This window comes from Pleurodeles waltl, chromosome 4_2 (assembly GCF_031143425.1).
Source record: "Pleurodeles waltl isolate 20211129_DDA chromosome 4_2, aPleWal1.hap1.20221129, whole genome shotgun sequence".
In the NCBI taxonomy this organism is placed as follows: Eukaryota; Metazoa; Chordata; class Amphibia; order Caudata; family Salamandridae; genus Pleurodeles; species Pleurodeles waltl.
In genome coordinates, this window is record NC_090443.1 from 385,418,817 (window position 1) to 385,436,583 (window position 17,767).

Genomic DNA, 17,767 nt, shown 5'->3' on the forward strand with positions numbered 1-17,767 from the left:
GCTATTTCTTACTTTGAAATAGCACATACAGAGCCAACTTCCTACATTGGTGGATCAGCGGTGGGGTACAAGACTTTGCATTTGCTGGACTACTCAGCCAATACCTGATCACACGACAAATTCCAAAATTGTCATTAGAAATTCATTTTTGCAATTTGAAATTTTTCCAAATTCTTAAAAGTCCTGCTAGGGCCTTGTGTGTTAAGTCCCTGTTTAGCATTGTCTTTTAGAGTTTAAAAGTTTGTTAAAGGTTTGAAATTAGATTCTAGAAACAGTGTTAGATTCTTTAAAAAGTCTTCCAACTTTTAGCAAAATAATGTCTGATACAGAGATGAATGTGGTGGAACTCGACACCACACCTTACCTCCATCTTAAGATGAGGGAGCTAAGGTCTCTCTGTAATATCAAAAAAATAACCATTGGCTCCAGACCTACCAAAATTCAGCTCCAGGAGCTGTTGGCAGAGTTTGAAAAAGCCAACCCCTCTGATGATGACCTCACAGAGGAAGAAATTAGTGACTTGGAGGCCAATGTCCCTCCTCCAGTCCTAAATAGGGAGAACAGGACCCCTCAAGTCCTGTCTCCAACTGTGTTAGTCAGAAATAGTGAGTCCCTCACAGGAGGGTCCCACATTTCTGAAATCACTGAGGATGCTCTCAGTGAAGATGACCTCCTGTTAGCCAGGATGGCCAAAAGATTGGCTTTAGAGAGACAGCTCCTAGCCATAGAAAGGGAAAGACAAGAGATGGGCCTAGGACCCATCAATGGTGGCAGCAATATAAATAGGGTCAGAGATTCTCCTGACATGTTAAAAATCCCCAAAGGGATTGTGACAAAATATGAAGATGGTGATGACATCACCAAATGGTTCACAGCTTTTGAGAGGGCTTGTGTAACCAGAAAAGTGAACAGATCTCACTGGGGTGCTCTCCTTTGGGAAATGTTCACTGGAAAGTGTAGGGATAGACTCCTCACACTCTCTGGAAAAGATGCAGAATCTTATGACCTCATGAAGGGTACCCTGATTGAGGGCTTTGGATTCTCCACTGAGGAGTACAGGATTAGGTTCAGGGGGGCTCAAAAATCCTCGAGCCAGACCTGGGTTGACTTTGTTGACTACTCAGTGAAAACACTAGATGGTTGGATTCAAGGCAGTGGTGTAAGTAATTATGATGGGCTGTACAATTTATTTGTGAAAGAACACCTGTTAAGTAATTGTTTCAATGATAAACTGCATCAGCATCTGGTAGACCTAGGACCAATTTCTCCCCAAGAATTGGGAAAGAAGGCGGACCATTGGGTCAAGACAAGGGTGTCCAAGACTTCAACAGGGGGTGACCAAAAGAAAGGGGTCACAAAGACTCCCCAGGGGAAGGGTGATGAGACAACCAAAACTAAAAATAGTAAAGAGTCTTCTACAGGCCCCCAAAAACCTGCACAGGAGGGTGGGCCCAGAGCCTCTTCACAAAACAATGGGTACAAGGGTAAAAACTTTGATCCCAAAAAGGCCTGGTGTCATAGCTGTAAACAGCATGGACACCAAACTGGAGACAAGGCCTGTCCCAAGAAAGGTTCCACTCCAAACTCCCATCCAGGTAACACTGGTATGGCTAGTCTCCAAGTGGGATCAACAGTGTGCCCAGAGCAAATCAGGGTCCACACTGAAGCTATTCTAGTTTCTGAGGGTGGGGTGGATTTAGCCACACTAGCTGTCTGGCCGCCTAACATGCAAAAATACAGACAGCAACTCTTAATTAATGGGACTAGAATAGAGGGCCTGAGGGATACAGGTGCCAGTGTCACCATGGTGACAGAGAAACTGGTTTCCCCTGGCCAATACCTGACTGGAAAAACTTACACAGTCACCAACGCTGACAATCAGAGAAAAGTACATCCCATGGCAATGGTTACTTTAGAATGGGGAGGGGTCAATGGCCTGAAACAGGTGGTGGTCTCCTCAAATATCCCAGTGGACTGTCTGCTTGGAAATGACCTGGAGTCCTCAGCATGGGCTGAGGTAGAACTAAAAACCCATGCAGCAATGCTGGGTATCCCTGAACTGGTGTGTGTGAAAACAAGAGCACAATGCAAGGCACAGGGTGAACAAGTAGAGCTGGAGTCTGGAAAAATGGCCCAGCCTACCAAGAGAACAGGAAAGTCAGTTGGGAAACCAACTGCAACACAGCAAAAGAAAGGGAACCTCTCTTCTCAGGAAGAAGTTCTGCCCTCTGAGGGAACTGAGCCTTTGGAGCTTGAACCTTATCAGGTTGAGCTCTTAGGCCCAGGGGGACCCTCAAGGGAGGAGCTGTGTAAGGGACAAGAAACCTGTCCCTCTCTTGAAGGCCTTAGGCAGCAAGCTGCTGAAGAGTCCAAGGGCAAGAAAACTGGAACCCATAGGGTCTATTGGGAAGATGGACTCCTGTACACTGAGGCCAGAGACCCCAAACCTGGTGCCACTAGGAGAGTGGTAGTGCCTCAGCTGTTCAGAGAGTTCATCCTAACATTGGCCCATGACATTCCCCTTGCTGGACATTTGGGACAAACCAAGACGTGGGAGAGGTTAGTCAACCACTTCTACTGGCCCAATATGTCCAACATGGTTAAGGAGTTTTGCCTCTCCTGCCCCACCTGTCAAGCCAGTGGTAAGACAGGTGGGCATCCAAAGGCCCCCCTCATTCCACTTCCAGTGGTGGGGGTTCCCTTTGAAAGAGTGGGTGTGGACATAGTTGGTCCACTAGAACCTCCCACAGCCTCAGGAAATATGTATATCCTGGTAGTAGTGGATCATGCTACCAGGTATCCTGAAGCTATTCCCCTTAGGTCGACTACTGCCCCTGCAGTAGCCAAGGCCCTCATTGGTATCTTTACCAGAGTGGGTTTCCCTAAGGAGGTGGTGTCTGACAGAGGTACCAACTTCATGTCAGCATACCTAAAGCACATGTGGAATGAGTGTGGAGTGACTTATAAATTCACTACACCATACCATCCACAAACTAATGGCTTGGTTGAGAGATTCAACAAGACATTAAAAGGCATGATCATGGGGCTCCCAGAAAAACTCAAAAGGAGATGGGATGTCCTCTTGCCATGCCTGCTTTTCGCTTACAGAGAGGTACCACAGAAGGGAGTAGGATTCTCACCCTTTGAACTTCTGTTTGGTCATCCTGTAAGGGGACCACTTGCCCTTGTTAAAGAAGGCTGGGAGAGACCTCTCCATGAGCCTAAACAGGACATAGTGGACTATGTACTTGGCCTTCGCTCTAGAATGGCAGAGTACATGGAAAAGGCAACCAAAAACCTTGAGGCCAGCCAACAGCTCCAGAAGTTTTGGTATGACCAAAAGGCTGCACTGGTTGAGTTCCAACCAGGGCAGAAAGTCTGGGTTCTGGAGCCTGTGGCTCCCAGGGCACTCCAGGACAAATGGAGTGGCCCTTACCCAGTACTAGAAAGGAAGAGTCAGGTCACCTACCTGGTGGACCTGGGCACAAGCAGGAGCCCCAAGAGGGTGATCCATGTAAACCGCCTTAAGCTCTTCCACGACAGGGCTGATGTCAATCTGTTGATGGTAACAGATGAGGATCAGGAGGCAGAGAGTGAGCCTCTCCCTGATCTTCTGTCATCAGACCCAAAAGATGGCACAGTAGATGGAGTGATCTACTCAGACACCCTCTCTGGCCAACAGCAAGCTGATTGTAGGAGAGTCCTACAACAGTTTCCTGAACTCTTCTCCTTAACCCCTGGTCAGACACACCTGTGTACCCATGATGTGGACACAGGAGACAGCATGCCTGTCAAGAACAAAATCTTTAGACAATCTGACCATGTTAAAGAAAGCATCAAGGTGGAAGTCCACAAGATGCTGGAATTGGGAGTAATTGAGCGCTCTGACAGCCCCTGGGCTAGCCCAGTGGTCTTAGTCCCCAAACCTCACACCAAAGATGGAAAGAAAGAGATGAGGTTTTGTGTGGACTACAGAGGGCTCAATTCTGTCACCAAAACAGATGCCCATCCAATTCCAAGAGCTGATGAGCTCATTGATAAATTAGGTGCTGCCAAATTTCTAAGTACCTTTGACTTGACAGCAGGGTACTGGCAAATAAAAATGGCACCTGGAGCAAAAGAAAAGACAGCATTCTCCACACCTGATGGGCATTATCAGTTTACTGTTATGCCCTTTGGTTTAAAGAATGCCCCTGCCACCTTCCAAAGGTTGGTGAATCAAGTCCTTGCTGGCTTGGAGTCCTTTAGCACCGCTTATCTTGATGATATTGCTGTCTTTAGCTCCACCTGGCAGGATCACCTGGTCCACCTGAAGAAGGTTTTGAAGGCTCTGCAATCTGCAGGCCTCTCTATCAAGGCATCCAAATGCCAGATAGGGCAGGGAACTGTGGTTTACTTGGGCCACCTTGTAGGTGGAGGCCAAGTTCAGCCACTCCAACCCAAGATCCAGACTATTCTGGACTGGGTAGCTCCAAAAACCCAGACTCAAGTCAGGGCATTCCTTGGCTTGACTGGGTATTACAGGAGGTTTGTGAAGGGATATGGATCCATTGTGACAGCCCTCACTGAACTCACCTCCAAGAAAATGCCCAAGAAAGTGAACTGGACTGTGGAATGCCAACAGGCCTTTGACACCCTGAAACAAGCAATGTGCTCAGCACCAGTTCTAAAAGCTCCAGATTATTCTAAGCAGTTCATTGTGCAGACTGATGCCTCTGAACATGGGATAGGGGCAGTTTTGTCCCAAACAAATGATGATGGCCTTGACCAGCCTGTTGCTTTCATTAGCAGGAGGTTACTCCCCAGGGAGCAGCGTTGGAGTGCCATTGAGAGGGAGGCCTTTGCTGTGGTTTGGTCCCTGAAGAAGCTGAGACCATACCTCTTTGGGACTCACTTCCTAGTTCAAACTGACCACAGACCTCTCAAATGGCTGATGCAAATGAAAGGTGAAAATCCTAAACTGTTGAGGTGGTCCATCTCCCTACAGGGAATGGACTTTATAGTGGAACACAGACCTGGGACTGCCCATGCCAATGCAGATGGCCTTTCCAGGTTCTTCCACTTAGAAAATGAAGACTCTCTTGGGAAAGGTTAGTCTCATCCTCTTTCGTTTGGGGGGGGGGTTGTGTAAGGAAATGCCTCCTTGGCATGGTTGCCCCCTGACTTTTTGCCTTTGCTGATGCTATGTTTACAATTGAAAGTGTGCTGAGGCCTGCTAACCAGGCCCCAGCACCAGTGTTCTTTCCCTAACCTGTACTTTTGTATCCACAATTGGCAGACCCTGGCATCCAGATAAGTCCCTTGTAACTGGTACTTCTAGTACCAAGGGCCCTGATGCCAAGGAAGGTCTCTAAGGGCTGCAGCATGTCTTATGCCACCCTGGAGACCTCTCACTCAGCACAGACACACTGCTTACCAGCTTGTGTGTGCTAGTGAGGACAAAACGAGTAAGTCGACATGGCACTCCCCTCAGGGTGCCATGCCAGCCTCTCACTGCCTATGCAGTATAGGTAAGACACCCCTCTAGCAGGCCTTACAGCCCTAAGGCAGGGTGCACTATACCATAGGTGAGGGTACCAGTGCATGAGCATGGTACCCCTACAGTGTCTAAACAAAACCTTAGACATTGTAAGTGCAGGGTAGCCATAAGAGTATATGGTCTGGGAGTCTGTCAAACACGAACTCCACAGCACCATAATGGCTACACTGAAAACTGGGAAGTTTGGTATCAAACTTCTCAGCACAATAAATGCACACTGATGCCAGTGTACATTTTATTGTAAAATACACCACAGAGGGCACCTTAGAGGTGCCCCCTGAAACTTAACCGACTATCTGTGTAGGCTGACTAGTTTTAGCAGCCTGCCACAAACCGAGACATGTTGCTGGCCCCATGGGGAGAGTGCCTTTGTCACTCTGAGGCCAGTAACAAAGCCTGCACTGGGTGGAGATGCTAACACCTCCCCCAGGCAGGAATTGTCACACCTGGAGGTGAGCCTCAAAGGCTCACCTCCTTTGTGCCAACCCAGCAGGACACTCCAGCTAGTGGAGTTGCCCGCCCCCTCCGGCCAGGCCCCACTTTTGGCGGCAAGGCCGGAGAAAATAATGAGAAAAACAAGGAGGAGTCACTGGCCAGTCAGGACAGCCCCTAAGGTGTCCTGAGCTGAAGTGACTCTAACTTTTAGAAATCCTCCATCTTGCAGATGGAGGGTTCCCCCAATAGGGTTAGGATTGTGACCCCCTCCCCTTGGGAGGAGGCACAAAGAGGGTGTACCCACCCTCAGGGCTAGTAGCCATTGGCTACTAACCCCCCAGACCTAAACACGCCCTTAAATTTAGTATTTAAGGGCTACCCTGAACCCTAGAAAATTAGATTCCTGCAACTACAAGAAGAAGGACTGCCTAGCTGAAAACCCCTGCAGCGGAAGACCAGAAGACGACAACTGCCTTGGCTCCAGAAACTCACCGGCCTGTCTCCTGCCTTCCAAAGATCCTGCTCCAGCGACGCCTTCCAAAGGGACCAGCGACCTCGACATCCTCTGAGGACTGCCCCTGCTTCGAAAAGACAAGAAACTCCCGAGGACAGCGGACCTGCTCCAAGAAAGGCTGCAACTTTGTTTCCAGCAGCCTTGGAAGAACCCTGCAAGCTCCCCGCAAGAAGCGTGAGACTTGCAACACTGCACCCGGCGACCCCGACTCGGCTGGTGGAGATCCAACACCTCAGGAGGGACCCCAGGACTACTCTGATACTGTGAGTACCAAAACCTGTCCCCCCTGAGCCCCCACAGCGCCGCCTGCAGAGGGAATCCCGAGGCTTCCCCTGACCGCGACTCTTTGAACCTAAAGTCCCGACGCCTGGGAGAGACCCTGCACCCGCAGCCCCCAGGACCTGAAGGACCGGACTTTCACTGGAGAAGTGACCCCCAGGAGTCCCTCTCCCTTGCCCAAGTGGAGGTTTCCCCGAGGAACCCCCCCCTTGCCTGCCTGCAGCGCTGAAGAGATCCCGAGATCTCTCATAGACTAACATTGCGAACCCGACGCCTGTTTCCACACTGCACCCGGCCGCCCCCGCGCTGCTGAGGGTGAAATTTCTGTGTGGGCTTGTGTCCCCCCCGGTGCCCTACAAAACCCCCCTGGTCTGCCCTCCGAAGACGCGGGTACTTACCTGCAAGCAGACCGGAACCGGGGCACCCCCTTCTCTCCATTCTAGCCTATGTGTTTTGGGCACCACTTTGAACTCTGCACCTGACCGGCCCTGAGCTGCTGGTGTGGTGACTTTGGGGTTGCTCTGAACCCCCAACGGTGGGCTACCTTGGACCAAGAACTGAACCCTGTAAGTGTCTTACTTACCTGGTAAAACTAACAAAAACTTACCTCCCCCAGGAACTGTGAAAATTGCACTGTGTCCACTTTTAAAACAGCTATTTGTCAATAACTTGTAAAGTATACATGCAATTTTTATGATTTGAAGTTCCTAAAGTACTTACCTGCAATACCTTTCGAATGAGATATTACATGTAGAATTTGAACCTGTGGTTCTTAAAATAAACTAAGAAAAGATATTTTTCTATACAAAAACCTATTGGCTGGATTTGTCTCTGAGTGTGTGTACCTCATTTATTGTCTATGTGTATGTACAACAAATGCTTAACACTACTCCTTGGATAAGCCTACTGCTCGACCACACTACCACAAAATAGAGCATTAGTATTATCTCTTTTTGCCACTATCTTACCTCTAAGGGGAACCCTTGGACTCTGTGCATGCTATTTCTTACTTTGAAATAGCACATACAGAGCCAACGTCCTACACTATGCATGAAGACATCATGCCTAGGAGTTGTAATATCATCTTTGCTTGTATTTTTTGTGTTGGATACATGCGTTGTATGATGTTGTTGAAATTTTGAATTCTTTGTGGACTTGGAGTGGCTACTCCTATTGTTGTGTTTATTATGGCTCCTAGGTATTGTTGTACCTTGCGCGGCAGAATGTTGGATTTTGCGAAGTTGACTGTGAACCCTAGTTTGTAGAGGGTTTGTATGATTTGATTTGTGTGGTGTGAGCACGTTATTAACAAATGGGTCTTGATTAGCCAGTCGTCTAGATACGGGAATACATGTATTTGCTGCCTTCTGATGTGTGCAGCGACTACTGCTAGACATTTGGTAAAGACTCTTGGTGCGGTTGTTAAACCGAAAGGCAGTACCTTGAATTGGTAGTGTATTCCTTTGAATACAAACCTTAGGTATTTCCTGTGCGATGGATGTATTGGTATATGGAAATACGCGTCTGAGGTCTAATGTTGTCATGTAGTCGTGTAGTTTCAGCAATGGTAACACTTCTTGTAGTGTGACCATGTGAAAGTGGTCTGATTTGATGTATGTGTTTAGTATTCTTAGGTCTAGGATTGGTCTTAGCGTTTTGTCCTTCTTTGGTATTAAGAAGTACAGTGAATAAACTCCTGTGTTTATTTGTGTGTTTGGTACTAACTCGATTGCGTTCTTTTGCAATAGTGCTTGAACTTCTATCTCCAGGAGCTCGGAATGATATTTTGATAAATTTTGTGCTCTTGGTGGTATGTTTGGAGGGAATTGTAGAAATTCTATGCAATAACCATTTTGGATAATTGCTAGAACCCAAGTGTCTGTAGTGATTTCCTCCCATGCTTTGTAATAATGACCTATTCTTCCCCCCACTGGTGTTGTGTGGAGGGGGTGAGTGACATGTGAGTCACTGCTTAGTTGTAGGGGTTTTGGGGCTTTGAAATTTTCCCCTATTCCTAGGGAATTGCCCTCCTCTATATTGGCCCCGAAAGCCTCCCCTGTACTGTCCCTGGTAACTGGATGGTGTTGCCTGTGAGGTGCTGGCTTGTGTGGCCTGACCCCGAAACCCCCCTCTAAAGGGTGTTTTGCGGAAGGTGCTGTAATTTCCTCTGCTCTGCGGGGAGTAGAGTGCGCCCATGGCTTTAGCAGTGTCCGTGTCCTTTTTAAGTTTCTCAATCGCCATGTCCACTTCTGGACCGAACAGTTCTTTTTCGTTGAATGGCATATTGAGAACTGCCTGCTGAATCTCTGGTTTAAACCCAGACGTTCGTAGCCATGCATGCCTTCTGATGGTCACAGATGTATTTATTGTTCTTGCAGCTGTGTCTGCTGCGTCCATGGAGGAGCGTATCTGGTTGTTTGAAATGTTCTGTCCTTCCTCAACCACTTGCTTTGCCCTCTTTTGTAGGTCTTTGGGTAGATGTCCAATGAGATGTTGCATCTCATCCCAGTGGGCTCTGTCATAGCGCGCAAGTAGTGCCTGTGAGTTAGCGATGCGCCACTGGTTTGCAGCTTGTGCTGCGACTCTCTTTCCAGCTGCATCGAACTTGCGGCTTTCCTTATCTGGGGGTGGTGCATCCCCAGATGTGTGGGAGTTGGCCCTTTTCCTAGCTGCTCCTACAACGACAGAATCTGGTGGCAGCTGTGAAGTTATGAAAATAGGGTCTGTAGGAGGCGCTTTATACTTTTTTTCCACCCTTGGTGTGATTGCCCTACTTTTGACCGGCTCCTTAAAGATGTCTTTTGCGTGCCGAAGCATACCAGGGAGCATAGGCAGGCTTTGGTAGGAGCTGTGGGTGGCGGAGAGGGTGTTGAATAGAAAGTCATCCTCGACTTGTTCTGAGTGGAGGCTTACATTGTGGAATTGTGCTGCTCTAGCCACCACCTGAGAATATGCAGTACTGTCTTCTGGTGGTGATGGCTTTGTAGGGTATGCCTCCGGACTGTTATCTGACACAGGGGCGTCGTACAAGTCCCATGCGTCCTGATCCTGGTCACCTTGGCTCATGGTGGTGTGAGCCGGGGAATGTGATGGAGTTTGTGCTGGTGAAACGTGAATTATAGGTGGAGGAGAGGGTGGCGGAGTAACCTTTTTCACCATTTTTGTTTGTGGTGTTTGGTCAGTTTGAAATTCCAGTCTTCTCTTTCTCCTAATAGGGGGAAGGGTGCTTATCTTTCCTGTCCCCTGCTGTATAAAAATACGTTTCTGCGTATGGTCTACATCAGTGGATTGCAGGTCTTCCTCAAACCTATACTTTCGCATTTGGGAGGTGATTGATTGCTCTTCTGTATAAGAGCCTGAAACTGGGTCGGTTGCAGGTTGTTTTGGCACCGAAATCCTGTCTGCATCTTTTTTCGGCTCCGAGGTGACTTTTTTCTTTTTCAGAGTCGAAACATCTCGGCGTCGATCTTCATCGGTGCCGCTGTCTCGGCGTCGAGCCGTGTCTACACCGCTATCTCGGTGTCGATGTATGTCTCCAGCACTTTCTCGGTCCCGAGAAGGCTGCGTGCCGGTGTCTCGACCGGAGTCGGACGGTCTCGGCACTGTTTGGGCCTTTTTCGGTGCCGACGGTCGGTCACCGAATTTATGGGTGGAGCCATGGCCTGGTGGCAGTGGCGTCCCCTGGGCCTTGACAATCTTCTTATGAGTGGTTTTCGACGTCTTACTCACGGTTCGTGGATCGTCGAATTCCTCGGAGTCCGATTCGTGTATCGAAAAGGTTTCTTCCTCTACCTCGAACTCTCGGTGGGCTGTCGGCGTGGACGCCATTTGAAGTCTTCTGGCTCGACGGTCTCGGAGTGTTTTTCGGGACCGGAACGCACGACAGGCCTCGCAAGTGTCTTCACTGTGCTCAGGTGACAGGCACAGGTTACAGACCAAGTGTTGGTCTGTATAGGGGTATTTTTTGTGGCATTTGGGACAGAAACGGAACGGGGTCCGTTCCATCGGCGTTCTTCTACACGCGGTCGGGCCGAGCAGGCCCCGACGGGGGATCGAAAACTACCCCGAAGGGCTCCGGAACTCTTCGATCTTCGATGCGGTGTTGACTCCAACTACGCCGATCCCGAACGCAACAATACCGACGAAAATCTTCCGAAATTTAGCTGTTTTTCCGTTCCGAAACTCGGAGCGACAGGAACACGTCCGAACCCGATGGCGGAAAAAAAACAATCGAAGATGGAGTCGACGCCCATGCGCAATGGAGACAAAAGGAGGAGTCACTCGGTCCCGTGACTCGAAAGACTTCTTCGAAGAAAAACAACTTGTAACACTCCGACCCAACACCAGATGGCGAGCTATGCAAAACATGCGTATCTACAGCGACAGATGCCATCGAACAAAGGTATTTCCCTGACTGTAAACAGCACAAGGATATAAGTCATGGTAAGGAACACGTTACTTAACTGTAACTGTAGTTCTCCAGTATTTTAAACTTTAATAGATTCACATGTTTGAATCATTCCCCGTCGTCGAGAAGGGATTCCCCGGTGCAATACAAAAAGCCATAATCAATTGCATATAAAGCTGTAGAAGCATTAGGCCTCTTAATTTAGTAACATATCATAGTTGTTTTGTAAAAAGGACCAAACTTAAAAGACAACCAATCAGCTCACACCACCCTCTAGAACCCTCCTGTGAGGAGCTGATTTCCCTCTGATTTTCAAAGCACAAGTGCAACCATACAGCTAGGACTGAGGAAAATGAAGGTGAGCTCCTCAGGGGAGGCGGGTGGGTCGCATGTGAATCTATGAAAGTTTCCAATACTGGAGAACTACAGTTACAGGTAAGTAACTTGTTCCTTACTCCAGTATTGGAACTTTCATAGATTCATATGCTTGAATCAGAATAGTAAGCAGTGAATAACACATTTTCGACATGCAGATAGTAACATGGCACTCTGAAATGCGAACTGGCATGACAATATGTACATACACTTATTTTACGATCTATAGTATTACTTTCAAAGAAAATGTCAGATAACTCAAAACAAGCGGATGGAGGGAAGGAATCGTGTAGCTCACCTTCACTGAAACACGTTTCGAAGGACCGCTTGCCCAACGGCTGCATCCCAAAGTGGCTCCGTGTCCAAAAAGTAATGCTGCGTGAAGGTGTGAGTTGTCTTCCATGTCGCAGCCCGACAGATGCCCTTAATCGACACAGCCGCAAATAGCGCACAGGATTCAGATATAGCTCTGGTAGAATGCATTCTCACACTTGTTTGCAATGGTCTACCTGCTTTCTGATGGCAGAAGATGATTCAATCTTTAATCCATCGGGATATAGTCTGCTTTGTCACAGAGTGACCTTTCCTAGCGGCACTGAAAGCTATAAACAACTGATTGGACTGTCGGAACGACTTTGTTCTGTCCAGATCGAATTTTATGCACCTCTCAAGGTTGTGTGAATGCAGCAGTTTGCGCATTCGAGGAAAAAGATTTTAGCACCACTGGTTCGTTGATATGGAATGCCGATGGCACCTTAGGAATGAATTTGGGATTGGTGCGTAGAATTACTCTATCTTGTCTGAACTGTAGGAAAGGTTCTTGTATAGTGAAAGCTTGAATGTCACTAACTCTACGTGCTGAAGTAAGGGCAAGAAGGTGAGCCACCTTCCATGTGAGGTACTTGATGTCCACCTTGTGGATAGGCTCAAAAGGCTCCTTCATAAGCTGGCCAAGGACGATGTTAAGTTGCCATGCCAGAGGTGAAGGCTTCACTGGAGGAAAGGATCTGAAGAGACCCTTCAAGAATTGCTTGACTAATCTCAGAGAGCATAAGGACGGTTTGCCTGGTACTCTCATGTATCTGGAGATAGCTGCCAAATGGACCCTAATTGACGAATGGGCAAGTCCGGAACGTGCCAGCTGTAAGAAGTATGGCAACACCGCCTCCAGTGCGGAGGAGAGAGGGTGCAATCTTTGGGTTTTACACCACAAACAAAATTGTTTCCACTTCAGGCGGTATGATTTCTTGGTGCTAGCTGCACATGCTTTCGCTAGCACTTCCCTGCACTCAGCTAGTAGATCTGAATGACCAAATTAGTTGTATTCAGGAGCCAAGCGTGAAAACTCAGACTTGGGATCCAGGTGCCTCCCTTGTTGATGGTAAGCAGCTCCCGAATTGGTCTGATTCAGATGGGTGGACAAGCAGACAGGAAAAGTAACTCCGTGTACCACGGTTGACGCGGCCAAGCGGGAGCTATTAGGATCATCTGGCAGGGTTCCGACTTCATCTTTCTGATCACCCTTGCAAAGAGAGGAATCAGAGGAAAAGAGTACGCACAGATCCCTGACCATGCGATCGAAAATGCATCCCCCATGATCCCTGTTGGTGAAGCCAACTTGCATAATGTTGGCATTTGGCATTCTGGGAGGATGCAAATCGGTCCAGATTCGGTTTTCCCCACTGGCCGAAGATTCGATCTAGTGTCCTCTGGTCTAATTCCAGATGTTGCCAACCTGCTTAACAAATATGCAATGGTATTCTGAAGGTCTGGGATGTGTTCTGCTGATATGTGGTGTAGAAAGTTGGCTCTGTATGCACTATTTCAAAGTAAGGAATAGTATGCACAAAGTCCAAGGGTTCCCCTTAGAGGTAAGATAGTGGCAAAAAGAGATAATACTAATTCTCTATTTTGTGGTAGTGTGGTCGAGCAGTAGGCTTATCAAAGGAGTAGTGTTAAGCATTTGTTGTACATACACAAGCAATAAATGAGGAACACACACTCAAAGACAATTCCAGGCCAATAGGTTTTTGTGTAGAAAAATATATTTTCTTAGTTTATTTTAAGAACCACAGGTTCAAGATTTACATGTAATACTTCAAATGAAAGGTATTGCAGGTAGGTACTTTAGGAACTTTGAATTAGCAAAATAGCATATACAGTTTCAAATAAATCACATATAGCTATTTTAAAACTAGACAGTGCAATTTTCAACAGTTCCTGGGGGGAGTAAGATTTTGTTCGTTTTTGCAGGTAAGTAAACCACCTACGGGGTTCAAGTTTCCTTTAGCCGTCCACTCGGTTAGCCTTTCTACGGGCTATTTTAGACATGCAACAGGCCAAAGCCTATCCAGTGCTGGAACGACAAACAAGATGAGTATCACTAGCAAAGCGCTTCTTAAGGAAAAGGTGGCTTTCAGTTTGGCAGTACAAGTCCTTACCAGGCATGATGTCGTCATGTATAAGCCTCATACCATTATGTCGGCCGTGCATGCGTCCAATTCAGGAGGAGCTGGAAAAACAATGGATGCAAGCACAAGGATCCTTCGAGGACACGATCCTCATAACACCGCACATGGTCCCCTCTCTGGATTGGTGGACAATTCCTCAGGACATTTTTAAAAGGTCTCGGCTACTTGCCATGGATTCCTCCGATGATTGTAACTATGGATGCATCACTCATGGGATGGGGTGCATACCTGCAAGACCTAAGGGTGAGCGGCAGGTGGCCCCTTCTCACCATCTTTTCCACATAAACCTTCTCGAGCTGAGAGTGGTCTATTATGCTTGGCAAGCCATCCTTCCGAGGATACGAGGGTCAGCAGTGCTTGTCAGAACAGACAATACCACCACAATGCACTACCTAAACAAGGAAGGAGGAACACTTTCCAACCTACTCTCTCGAGAAGCGCAAACCATCTGGGAATGGTGCATTCACCTCTCAAACCACATGTAAGGAAATGCCTCCTTGGCATGGTTACCCCCCCCCCCCCTTTGTTACAGCACCACAGGGCACTCCAGCTAGTGGAGTTGCCCGCCCCCTCCGGCCACGGCCACACTTTTGGCGGCAAGCCCGGAGGAGATTATGAGAATAACAAGGAGGAGTCACTGGCCAGTCAGGACAGCCCCTAAGGTGTCCTGAGCTGAGGTGACTCTGACTTCTAGAAATCCTCCATCTTGCAGATGGAGGATTCCCCCAATAGGGATAGGAATGTGACCCCCTCCCCTTGGGAGGAGGCACAAAGAGGGTGTACCCACCCTCAGGGCTAGTAGCCATTGGCTACTAACCCCCCAGACCTAAACACGCCCTTAAATTTAGTATTTAAGGGCTCCCCAGAATCTAGGAACTCAGATTCCTGCAACCTAAGAAGAAGAGGACTGCTAAGCTGAAAAACCCTGCAGAGAAGACGGAGACACAAACGGCTTTGGCCCCAGCTCTACCGGCCTGTCTCCCCCCCCCTTCTGAAGACACTGCTTCAGCGACGCTTTCCCCAGGGACCAGCGACCTCTGAATCCTCAGAGGACTGCCCTGCTCTAGAAGGACCAAGAACTCCAGAGAACAGCGACTCTGTTCACCCAAGACAGCAACTTTGTTTCAAAAGGAGCAACTTTAAAACAACTGCGCTTCCCGCCGGAAGCGTGAGACTTGCTACTCTGCACCCGACGCCCCTGGCTCGACTTGTGGAGAAACAACACTTCAGGGAGGACTCCCCGGCGACTGCGAGACCGTGAGTAGCCGGAGTTGCCCCCCCTGAGCCCCCACAGCGACGCCTGCAGAGGGAATCCCGAGGCTCCCCCTGACCGCGACTGCCTGTCTCCCAGATCCCGACGCCTGGTAAAGACTCTGCACCCCCAGCCCCCAGGACCTGAAAGATCGGAACTCCAGTGCAGGAGTGACCCCCCAGGAGGCCCTCTCCCTTGCCCAGGTGGTGGCTACCCCGAGGAGCCCCCCCTTGCCTGCATCGCTGAAGAGACCCCTTGGTCTCCCATTGATTTCCATTGGAAACCAAACGCGTGTTTGCACACTGCACCCGGCCGCCCCGTGCTGCTGAGGGTGTACTTTCTGTGCTAACTTGTGTCCCCCCCCAGTGCCCTACAAAACCCCCCTGGTCTGCCCTCCGAAGACGCAGGTACTTACCTGCTGGCAGACTGGAACCAGGGCACCTCCTTCTCCATTGAAGCCTATGCGTTTTGTGCACCACTTTGAACTCTGCACCTGATCGGCCCGAGCTGCTGGTGTGGTAACTTTGGGGTTGCTCTGAACCCCCAACGGTGGGCTACCTTGGACCCAAACTTGAACCCCGTAGGTGGTTTACTTACCTGCAAAAACTAACTAACTCTTACTCCCCCCAGGAACTGTTGAAAATTGCACTGTCTAGTTTTAAAATAGCTATATGTGATTTATGTGAAGACTGTATATGCTATTTTGATTATTCAAAGTTCCTAAAGTACTTACCTGCAATACCTTTCATTTGAAGTATTACATTTAAAATTTGAACCTGTGGTTCTTAAAATAAACTAAGAAAATATATTTTTCTATACAAAAACCTATTGGCCTGGAATTGTCTTTGAGTGTGTGTTCAACAAATGCTTAACACTACTCCTTTGATAAGCCTACTGCTCGACCACACTACCACAAAATAGAGCATTAGTATTATCTCTTTTTGCCACTATCTTACCTCTAAGGGGAACCCTTGGACTCTGTGCATACTATTCCTTGCTTTGAAATAGTGCATACAGAGCCAACTTCCTACAATTGAAATCTGTGGTTGTGCCAGACATTTATGGTAGCTTAAAAGTCAATTTGTAAATAAAACAAAAAAAAACAAAAAGTGAAGATGTTGTTGAAATGTACTCCCTCTCAAACATGACAAAAATATATTCACTTTAACAATCAATGAAATGTATTCAAAAAATTAAGAAATGGTGCAATGACGTACGCATGAAGAGTACTCATTTTCTTTTTTTTTTTTTTTTTTTTTTTTTTGGAAAGGTAAGGTATCATACAACAAATACAAATGAGAAAACAAAACAATTTTAGCCCAGCAGGGGATAAACCTTTGGGAGACACATGACCATCTCTTTACATGATGACATACCATTTTGATTTAAACATTTAATTATTATGAGCTAACATCCAATCCTGAAATGCCCCCCAAATTACCCTCCCTTTCCTCCTTGCATGTTTCCCTTTACGTTCATATAATGCTATCTCCAGATGATACACAGCCAATAATCTGGCCAACCATTGCTGCCAGGACGGAGGTCGGACATAAAGCCAGGCAGATGATATACACAATCGAAATACTGCCATGGCCACAAAAATAAATGCTTCATACAGATTATCCGTTTCTCCACTAACCCCTAGGACCATTACCTCAGAGGAAAGGATTAAATCATATCCCAGAACTTCTTTCAATACAGATTGAATACCTTCCTTCAAATCCTTCAATTCCCCGCATGTAGCCATGACGTGTATAATATCTGTTCAATACATCCCACATCTTGGACAGCTTGTTCCCAGCAAGCTGCCCCATTTGACAAGATGAGCTGGGGTATGATACAAATCAAATACGGTTTTATAATGTTGCGCTTGGAGGGAGGAGGAAAGTAGAATAGTGTGTCCTAATTCTAATGACCTTAAAAAGATTTTACTCCCCTCTTCCAATTTCTTACTCCACTTTTCACAATTCTTCTCTAAGTCGTCGGGCTGTTCTGACATTAGTAATCGATAGATTGACCTAATTGATATATTAGGATTAGCCAAAATATCATCCAGCACTTGAACACTCCTAAATCCCTGCACCCCTCCTGTTTTCCTTAAAAGGAAGTCTCGTATCTGTAGATATTTAAAAAAATCCCTCCGCTCTAAACCATAACACTTCTGTAAATCACCAAATGCCTTAACCCCGGAATTGTCAAAGAGATTCCCCAGCCTCTCTATTCCTACAGAGACCCAGCTTGCCATACATTTATCTTTAAATATGTCGGGGAGCAATGGATTCTTTTCTATCATGGTATACCAATTATATCTGCCAAATCCTTTCTTTTTATACCATGGCCGCCAGCATTTATAGGCCGCCTCCAATACCTTATACCGAGTTTTCTTGTAATACCCGGGCTCATGAAATGTTACCAGGCACCCATTAGCTGCTGCTCCTATCTGCAGCTCATATATATTAGGGCAGTCCTCTTCATGTATCCCTTCTTTTTTAGA

The 17,767-nt window shown here is 47.5% G+C and overlaps 1 protein-coding gene across 6 annotated transcripts in view; it reads right to left on the bottom strand.

The window, feature by feature from the left end:
• SMARCA4 (SWI/SNF related BAF chromatin remodeling complex subunit ATPase 4) overlaps positions 1-17,767 on the bottom strand; it is an 813,549-nt gene that overhangs the window by 568,658 nt on the left and 227,124 nt on the right. The gene's annotated exons all lie outside the window — the stretch shown is intronic.